Source organism: Aplysia californica, unplaced genomic scaffold (genome assembly GCF_000002075.1).
Source record: "Aplysia californica isolate F4 #8 unplaced genomic scaffold, AplCal3.0 scaffold00072, whole genome shotgun sequence".
Lineage (NCBI taxonomy): Eukaryota > Metazoa > Mollusca > Gastropoda > Aplysiida > Aplysiidae > Aplysia > Aplysia californica.
Window position 1 is genome coordinate 1,462,214 of NW_004797342.1, and position 10,638 is coordinate 1,472,851.

Sequence of the window (10,638 nt, forward strand, 5' to 3'; positions counted from 1 at the left end):
AGAGAGAGAGAGAGAGAGAGAGAGAGAGAGAGAGAGAGAGAGAGAGAGAGAATTTACATATTATCACACAGAATGTTGACGTTGGCTAAGTTTTTACTGGGGTAGAGAAACAATGGGACATTAACTTGCCGATGTTCGCAACCCAGGGGCCATGCTATTACTGCCAAGAATCACGGCTAAGGTTTTCTAAAATGTCCCGGTAGCATTCACTTCATGTACTTAATTTGTTCCAAATCTCTAACATCAATATGTCGCTACCTTAGAATTACAATGTTCTATCTGACATTTCTGACATTTTTGCGTTACTATGATCATGAGGTCAGAAAACAAATGTTTTATAATTGCTCTATCAAAATCGAAAAATTATTCGGTGTCGTTATCAAGGTATTCAGAGAATGGCATTCGAAAAAAGCTTGGCATCAAGTGAAACTAAAATTTTTACCGTCAACCTTCTCAAAATTAGGCATAATATAGTGAGCAGACGGAGCTTTGTAATTCTAGAGTAACGATAAAGTGCTTGGGCCTGGATGCGTAAATCTGTAAAATTTCTTTTGTTTTCTTTTCGGGAGTGGGATGTTATTTTTTTAATTATTGAAATAAAAATACATTTTATTTATTTATTCAGAACTGGGTTTTTTTGTTTTTGTTTTTTAGTTATAATTTGGGACGTTCTTACACTGTAATATTAGTTAGTTTTTTTTCTGTCATTCTCTATTACGTTTAAACCTTGAAAAAAATGTGTTGTAGGACACATTCCTAAATAAATCTCAGATCTTTTTCAATTTCGACCAAAATACGATTGCTGTTCCAGAAACAACAGGAGATTGTCCATACGTAAATAATGTCTAATATTTTTAAATTATCTAAAACATTTTGAAGAGTTAAGGGAATACTCGATTTGGATGCACCAGTAAAATAAACAAAACCAATGCAACCACTTTACTGCATCGCAATAAAGATGGCAACCACTATACAAACTAGTTCAAAGGACAAGATCAGAGCAGCAAGATCTTCACGTAAAATAAAAAGGGGGAAAATCTCACTGAAATTCGGGCAAAACTTGTAAGTATAATTTATGGTAAGAATATTTTAAGCATGTTAACAGTCTACCGATGTATCAGTACAACTGATTTGTCTCAAGACGGGCGTATAAATCTATACGATGAGAAAATAATTAAAGGCTGTGATATGTCTTCCAAGTCAGAAAAAAAATTAATGCTGAACTCGTTGAAAAACTCATTCGTCATGACAGAGGCTCAATATTCGAGACATTGCTGGAGCCATAGATTTTTCAAAGTCAACCGTTCTCAGAACTGTCTTTAATGAGATGGGATACGTTGGCAGCGGGGACCTCATGTGGTGTGCGACATTCCACTTTCCTTCCCGGTTTCTGTTTCAATACTCACGTTTTCCTTCATAAGTTGAATGTCTATGCTATTGTTGGCTACAACATCCACAGACTAGTTAATAGAATAACATTCAATGTTATCTGGAGGAAATTCTCGTTACTTTCGCTCTCTTACAATAGTCCGGCCACAACGGTGTTATTACATTACAACCGCCATGTATACTCTCTCAACTGAATTTTGCTGACCGTGGTTGTGCGTTTGCTTGAATACTTTTAATCCAAGTTCTGTTGATAACCTTTTCTTAATTTAATTTAATTTTTTGTCTCATGTCCTGATTTAGGTGCCGATATTTGAAGGTTACATAAAAATGTGCCAACATGGTGCAGATTGTCAGGCTTCAAGAAAAACAAAACAAGAAATAGGGAAATTGTTTGGTCTATGATGATGATGATGATGATGATGATGATGATGATGATGATGATGATGATGATGAGGAGGAGGAGGAGGAGGGGGAGGATGATGCTGTAATTTTGGAAATGATGTGCAGGATAGTCTTGGTGTTTATTTCTTTGTTTAGCGCTTACACTAAATCTCCCAGGCTGTCCAGGAGGGCAGGACACAACCCATCATTCCCAAACTCATCGCGTAGAGTGGCCAGAAACTTGGAAGTAAAAGTTGTTCTTTAGATAACTATTTTACTTTTTCCAATTTTCCCAATCAGTTTGAAGCCCTGTCAGGGTCCAGGTGGTATCCCATCGACATTGACAGTTTAATGTGCAGCACACCATTAACTAGAAGAAAAAAAGCAAGTAAAAAGCAGCAACAAAACAACCCGAAACATCTTTTTTTTCGTTTCTGTCAACTACATTACATGATTAAGATAAACGCTGTGGCCAGCGCACGTTGACCCTAGCAATATTTGACGAATGGCGGACTTTGGGGGCAGAATTACCCGTCGTCGACAGGCGATTGCCCCTCCACGGGGTTCCTTCCAGGCGCGGCCGCTACTAACTGCTTGCGTCACTCTCAGCTACTGTCGCTTACAGCCTTCCGGTAATCACTTTTGCCAGCGCTCGGTGGCTTTGATGCCCCGTTTTACTTGTTGGGAGGAAATTGAATCGGGTTTGAGTTTACGGGAAAACGTGGTGGAGACCTAATAGAATGTAATTCGAGAACATTTCTCGAAACCAGAGACTATATGAAGGATTTCTAGATGTCCCTATCTTTTTTCTATTCTCCATCACAACGATACCTAATTAAATAAAAATGAAATAAAGCCCCACACACCTTAATTTCTCTGTCTCATTAATCATGATAATCAGCTTTTTTAACTTATTTTTTTGTAAATATATATAATTCCATGCATCGAACTTTCCATTCATTCATTCATTAATTCTATCTATCTATCTATCTATCTATCTATCTATCTATCTATCTATCTATCTATCTATCTATCTATCTATCTTTCTATCTATCTATCTATCTATCTATCTATCTATCTATCTATCTATCTATCTATCTATCTATCTATCTATCTATCTATCTATCTATCTATCTATCTACATAATCAGTTTTCTCACTATGTATATATTCAAATAAATAAATAAAGGTAAAAAAAATAAATAAAAAAAATAAAAAATAATATATAATATGTGAAGTGTGCTGACAAAATGAGTTACTTCTCGGATTTGAGCCCTATTGAAATAGATATGTCATGCTTATAAGTTAAGGTTTTACAATTAGTAAGTATGAAATAACTAAAGGCATTTAGTACTTAATGAATATTGCATCAATAGAAAACCTAGAAATTTGACCCTGGTGTCAATATTTGGCCAATATCTGCATTTGTGGATAGTGAGAAGTAACTCATTTTGTCAGCACGCTTCACATATATATATATATATATTTATATATATATATATATATATATATATATATATATATATATAGAGAGAGAGAGAGAGAGAGAGGGGGGTGGGTGGGGGGGGGGGCTCTCATGGTCTAGAGATTAAGATGTTTACCTCTCATTCAATAGGTCCGGGATACCCTGAGAACATATAATATCCCATCCAGCCAGGCCATCAAACTTGCTAAAGACAGGAAGCTCTTTCTCCCCTCGACACTCTAGAGGTACAAGAGGACGGATAAAGTAAAGTAAGTCAACAGGTCTCTGGTTCGAAACCTGACGCTATGTATATCCATTTATCTGTTTATGTAGATTCAATGTGAAAGTTAAGCAATGTATGTTTTGGGCGTAAAGCACCGCGCACGCTTGGGAAATGTCTTGTTGCAGAGCTGCAACTATGCAAGTGGGACAATTTTAGCCCCATTTGTCGCTCTTCGCAGTCAGGTGACGTCATACTTCGCATCTGCTCGATGAATGGAAGTGTGGATATTTTCCTTGTGTGTGGGGGATTCAGTCATCGCCCTTCTTTTCATCTATGTCTTTAGTCTTACGTTTGGGTTCCGGGCCTTGACTAGGAAAATACTGTCTGTATCTTTAATATTGACTTGAAGTCCTGCAAATGAATAAGACACAACTAAACTCTCGTCTAACTCTCGATGGTAGCTATTTCATACTTGTCCTAATCCCCTCCGCCCCCCTCCGTCCACACGGGCGCACGCGCACGCACCCCTCTCCCCCCCCCCACACACACATACACACACCTCATTTTTGCTCAGAGCAACGTTTCTTTGCTTAGCAGCCATCGGTCAATGTTCAGTGGGAGGAGAGCCATCTGGCCTTTTAGTGACCAGCTTAATCAAATAAAACATATTAATTTGTACATTCTGTTGTGCAACTCTAACTACGGGATTACGACTTACTTAAAACAGTAAACCATACTTCAGTTTGAGACCACGCTTGCAAACTTTTTGTTCTAGACCTTTCTAGTGTGATTCCCATCAAAGAACAATAAATGAAAAAAAAAATGCGCAATAGAAAGGATTGGGTAGTACTATAATTATGTCAATATAAATTTCTCACCACCCAGATCCCCAGCCATCATAGCACAGTTAGTAACGAATCTGACAAATTTCAGGGGCTGTGAGATGGGATCTATTTATATATACATTTTATGACAGATTTATGCCCAGCCCTCTGCCATGAATCGGGTGTCCTTTTTTCATTTTCGGAGAAAATGTCTCACTAAATTTAAAAATGCACAATGCATTTGACTCGGGGGGAAATCGAACAAGTCAAGTGATCTGCATAAGATTTTTCTCACAAAGGGTATTTCTGCAATTGAGCCTAAACCCTTTTATAACATTATTTAGACTGCAGAGATATATAGCAGCTAAAACGCTTGTTCTGATAAACCCAGAAGAATAGCATCGGATGAACGATTGGAAAAAGTGGCGAAAAACAAGGCTGAACAATGTCAATACTCCTCCAACAATCAGCACATGTCTTAAGGACCGTCTTAATGCTGTGGGAACCCATTCATCTCAGTCACAGATTCTGTCTGCTTTATTCCAAATCAAAGGCTTGTTTTATTATTCTGATCCGGTTTTTCAAAACACAAGAGTTCTTCATCCGTCACCATCCATCAGGTGTGGCACTTATTGATCGCGTTGATTAATCCGAGAGAACGCCAACAACAAAAATAAAAACCGCGTCACGCCAAATCACGCCATATCACCCCAGGCAGCCCACGGCTAGTTAAAATTGCACACGGATAAAATTTCAAATCGAAGTCAGAGAAGCAGACCAGGGAATATTCCTTGTGGAACCCTCGTCACTCCCGAGCCGTGGAGCAGCACAGCCGATAGGATTACCTCAAATAAAAAGAAACAAACAGCTAGGCAATTTTGTTCCTTTTTTAAAAACAAAATAAAAAACAACATTAAAAAAACCCGCCGTGAAGAAGCTTTTTGGTTCAAATTTAATTGGATTTTTCTCTTTCTTTTGTCGAGCAAAAAATAAAAATATACCAAAAAGAAATATCACAGAAAAGAGGTAATACCACATCTAAAAATTATCATGATAAAACAGAAACGTTACGAAGCTTAAATAAATACAAGACAAAAACCAAATTGTATTGATAAATAGTCTTAAGTATACCAAACTGCATTTGAGATTTTCGGACCTATGGTTTGCGATATTGAAGACTCACTGCAAAAAGCACCAACCAAGATGTGCCCGAAAAGGAAACACTTTAATATAATTATTGCATACGTTTAAGAATGCCAACACAATAAAGCGAGCTATTACTGGCCTGCTAAGTATGGATAACTGTTTTTGTTGTTTTATTTAACTGTCTTCTTAGGAACACGCTGTAATGACAACTCTTTCCTACATTTCGTTAGCTTAGAATTAGAAAGTTCTATGTGACATTTTTGGCCATTTTGAGTTACTAATACCATGAGGCCAGAGACCAAATGTTCTATCTGCTCTATCAAAATCGTCCGATAATTCTGAGTCGCAATCGAGATATTCAAATAACTGCTTTTGAAAAGGCTCGACATGTTATGAAACTCAACATTTCTTACGTCAAATATCTCAAAAGTAGGAACTGAGCAGATACAACTTTGTAATCTTAGAGTAGAGGTACGACTTCTCACAGCCCAACCTGCGGAGCCATCTCAGTGCAGTCTCCGCGCTGGGCCAGCTTAAAAGAAAGGGCCGAGGTATAGGGTTGTTTGATGAGGGGAGAAGGGTTAAATATTAGAAACAAAACTATTGGTTTTCAGTGATTTGTTTTATGAACCTGAAGAGTGAGTCACGGTCTCTAGTAGCTGCCGGGTACGGAAGGGGTGGCGATGAGATGATGCTCTATATTATTCACTTACTAACTCCAAAGAGCCTCCAATAGACTGTAGAGCGACACAACATGTTTTTCTTACGGGAGAAGGTTTCTAATAATAAACAACACATCTCGTGTTCATAAAATGATCCTTGGAAGGCGGTGTCTGCTGTAAAAAACAATAGTTTGTCTTATAACATACAGAGATGCAATCTTGCAAATGCCGATTTCACAGAAAAACAACGGTAGCAATAGAGCCAAACTCGGAAACAATTGCAACAACGATACCGATCACAACTGCTACCGCAATACCGTTAAAGGTCTCAGTGACTTTATCACTAGTAGCAGGGCGAGTCATAGTAACAGCAGGCATATTAGTGGCAACATCAGAAACAGAGACCACAATGGCAACAACAACAACAACAACAACAACAACAACAACAACAACAACAACAACAACAACACGGGAAGTATATTATTTTTCATTTTACCATTCATTTCTTCATAAGTATGAGTATGAGCAACGTTGAGGTATTTCCATAGGTTACCCTCCCGTTGGCTCTCTCCAGTCATATAGGGACGGATAGTTGGACTCCTGGGGTTTGCAATACTTTGCACTTCTGAAAGAAGTAATACCCCGTAGTAAACAAATACCCAACAGTTGGTTTTTCAAATGGCAAAATCCATAGGTTTGTTTTTTAAGAATCTAAGTTTTATTGGACTAATTTCTACTCGAGATCTATTTCCCTGTTAACAAACAGAAAACCCAACCAAAGACCAATCGAAACATAAAACTTTTATTCCTCGTTAGTTTCAGCTTTTCACAGTTCGGAACGATAGCTGTGGTTTCGTTACCGCGTGACTCAACATCGAAGCCACTCTTGACACAGGAGTCGCTAAGACGACTCATCGACCAAAACACGATGCCGGGACTACGATGTTTGAGAGAAAGTCTAACTGGTTGCGAATGAGGTCTTGCCAATTTTGGCTCCTTGTGAAATCTGAGGCATAGTATGTATGGGTCAGACAAACTTTATATATTACTACAATCTGTTGTGTGCGACAGGTATCAGAACGAAATCCCACAATTCAGTTCTCAAAGAGATGATCACCTTAAAAGAATTAGATACAATGTCCTGGCTAGTACTCTATCAAAGAATAGCAACATTAAGCTCATTTCGAAAGCAGCAAACATTTAGTGATGAACTTAGTACCTTACCCTGTAGACTCTACACTGGACATGTTATTTTGTAGATCTTTAATAGCACCTGCATGTCACTCGTAAAGTAAGGTAAAAAGTATATTATAACCTGATAAAAGAGAAAAAAAAAACAGCACTCGTGGGCATCTATTTTATGGAGTTGATAATGGAGTGTAGGTAGATACAATGCTTATTACTAGTTGGGTGGAGAGATAGAACCTTTATCTTACATTTGTTTTCTTTTCCTATAAGAAAACCTCAAAGCAATATCTGCTGTTTTAGAGCACCTGTGTATCAGGATGTACCGATGTAGAATCGGGCTGTCCTATTTTATCAATACAAAATCAATGTGTTCAAAGGTATAAAAGCTCTGAAGTTGTTTGCTGTAATTTGCAGGACGTGTTTTATGCCCAGATAGACACAAATTACATCCGCACTGACGTCGGTTGCATTGGCCACGCCCTCTTAATGCCAGACGGAGAGGTGAAAGATATACATCAACAAAGAGGTTGATATACGCTATGAACACCTTACCCTCATGTGAATCAAACTCAAGCCCTTTAAGTGTGGCTGAATAGCCCAAGTATTTCTACGGAAGTCGTGTACAAAATTATAAACAAGTGAAAACTCAGTCTTCTTCAAGTTCCTTTACTTGAGTAGGCTGAGAGGGTTTCAAGAAAAAAAAGAAAAAAGATTATTGGAGGATTTGGGGGGGGTGGGTGGAGGGGGGCGGGAGAGAAGCTTAGACGCTCTGTCCGTGATGTTTCATGTCACGCAGTTCGACCTTTCCCTGTCCTCCTAATCCATCAGCAAGTCAATAATCTATTCCAGACTGACTGGTTCATCGATTTCCTTATCATCAACATCGTCCCCTTTGCAGTGGACAATCTATTCTCTCCTCCTCCGAGCGGAGCGTCAGTTCAGAGGCTTGACTTTTCTTCTCATATCCGCCCTGATCATCGTCTGACCGCCGGGTTTTACATAATAGCGGGTTTGAGAGAAACCAATATAGCCTGCCTGGTGGCATGCGCCGACTTCAAAGCAGGCTCGTAACTTATTGATGACGTATGGGTTTTAAGAAGCTCTCTGGGCTGTCGTTGCCTTTGTTACCGCGGTTGAAAAGGCGCCAGTGCGAATAAGGTGGACATACGGTTTGATTAGCTGTGGCGCTTTGTGAGCCCTTAGTGGGAATTTACGGGAAAACGGAGAAGAGCAGGGCGGTTGGATGGCATGGAAAGAGATGTGAAGGAAAAAATTTCAGAGAGAAAGAGGAAAGAGTAATGGCTATAAACAAACCTGGAAATGGAAATATTTTTTGCGTCTACACACATGAGTACATGGCATGAAAACATGTTGCAAAAGATATTATGTAAGAGCATATCGGAAAAGAGTAAGGCTGTAGATTACACTTTTATAAAGATGCAGCGAATAGAGATGCTATGGAAGAGAGAGAGAGAGAGAGAAAGAGAGAGAGAGAGAGAAAGACAGACAGACAGATAGATAGACAAACAGACTGACAGATGGGCACATAGTGAATAATAAAGAAAGAGATATTGTCGTATCGAAAAAGAGAAACAGGCCGAGAGATAGAACGAAGGACAAAGATTGAGAGAAAAAGAGAGAAAGAGAGAAACATAGAGAGGAAGGGGGCATACAAGCAAGGCACTAGAAGGAGTCAAGGGAAACAAAAAAAAAAGGGGAGGGGCAAGAGATTGGAACCTATTTTCCTTGATCCAAGCGGGAATAATAAAATTGTATATTTAATAATATTGAGAGACTGAAAAAAGTGAAGGGTGGGTGGGGGAGGGGGTGGTAGGGGTGGAACGCAAGAGAAGACGGTGGTGACTAGAGATTGTTGGGCAGTTGGCTGGGTCGGGGTACTTGTTAGGTAGATCGATAGTTTGAAATCCTGGGTCACTCTTGGGAGAGCGCTCGTAACGTGCTGTACGCCCATAGCCCAGCGCGTGCCCGGTAGTGGCCATTGTTCATGGCCAACGGACACAATAGCGCAGTATATTTCTTAATCAATAGAGATAAAGCGTTCTGCTCTTTCATCGTGGTCGCTGAGACACCAGCAATGGGCTCATTACAGGTCTAGAAGAACAGAGGCTCACAGAAAATAATAGATAGCGTAACGTATGAGTATTGTCGACTGGACAACGAAGGGGGAACGAGTGGAAAGAAAGCTGGGGAGGCCGGGGAGGCGGGGGAGAAAAGGAACGATGACGAAGGCATCGAAGAAAACAAACATAAAGATTCTGGGTGGTATACAACAGCCACACCATGTTTCAGTACTATTATACTGTCAGAATAAACATCAGTGTGTATTGCTTTTTCGAATATGTATCTATATAACTCTTAAGGTTTTGTAATTAAATTCCTGCTTGTGGTTGAATGATGCATCCGATATGATATGTACCTTTTTCAGCTTTACTTTTCTTTTCTTATTGAATTTTAATGAGCATAATGTAATAATTTAATTTTTCATAAGATAATAGGTTGACATTTCCAGCAAACAACAGTGATACAGTGCGGTGCGTCTCAGAATATCACCACACCCGCACATCGGGAAAAAAAAAGAGAGAGACAGAGAGAGACAAAAAGAGAGAGAGATACAGAGAGAGAGAGAGAGAGAGAGAGAGAGAGAGAGAGAGAGGGAGAGGGGAGTAGGAAGAGAGGGATAAACAGAGAGGGAGAGAGAAAGAGAGAAAAGGGTGTCAGTTATACGCATGGGGTGATAATCGGTTACATTATACTGCAAATGCAGGGTGAATACGGGCAAAATCGTGTCTAAAGAACGTGGGGATGAAAACGGAAACGGAAGCGAAAACGGGGGAGGAAAACTGGTGCACCGGAGTGGGCAATGTTCTTATATATTGCGAATATTGCTCATCCACAATTCAGATGGGAGATTAGGAGAACAGAGGGGTAAGGGTGTTTGTTGTGTAGCCACCAGACGATTAACTTTCTGTCCATGGCACTACACAAGATTCCATATCTGATATTTCATTTGGCTCACTCAACTGCTTTCAATATAAAGCGCGCACAGTCTGTCACAGGGTGCAATGTTTTATAATGCTGGCAAATTATACATTTTACAGTAATGGCAAAGAAAAATAGCTATCACTTTATGCGCCCTCCATAGAAAGGCGTTGATAGATGACCACAGTGCTTTGCTGGAGGCGGGTGATTTTCATATTTCTGGCCCAATAATAGGACGTTGATAGGACTCCAAAGCAAATAACCCATGACGTCGCTCGAGGCAAAAATGACAAAATTATTGTTGTGGCACACAGAAATAGGATTACAAGTAGAAATAAGAATTTGGAAAAGGGAGGGGGGG

The 10,638-nt window shown here is 39.4% G+C and overlaps 1 protein-coding gene across 1 annotated transcript in view; it reads right to left on the reverse strand.

The window, feature by feature from the left end:
* LOC101854558 (cyclin-dependent kinase 18) overlaps positions 1-10,638 on the reverse strand; it is a 49,472-nt gene that overhangs the window by 12,231 nt on the left and 26,603 nt on the right. The window lies entirely within an intron of this gene.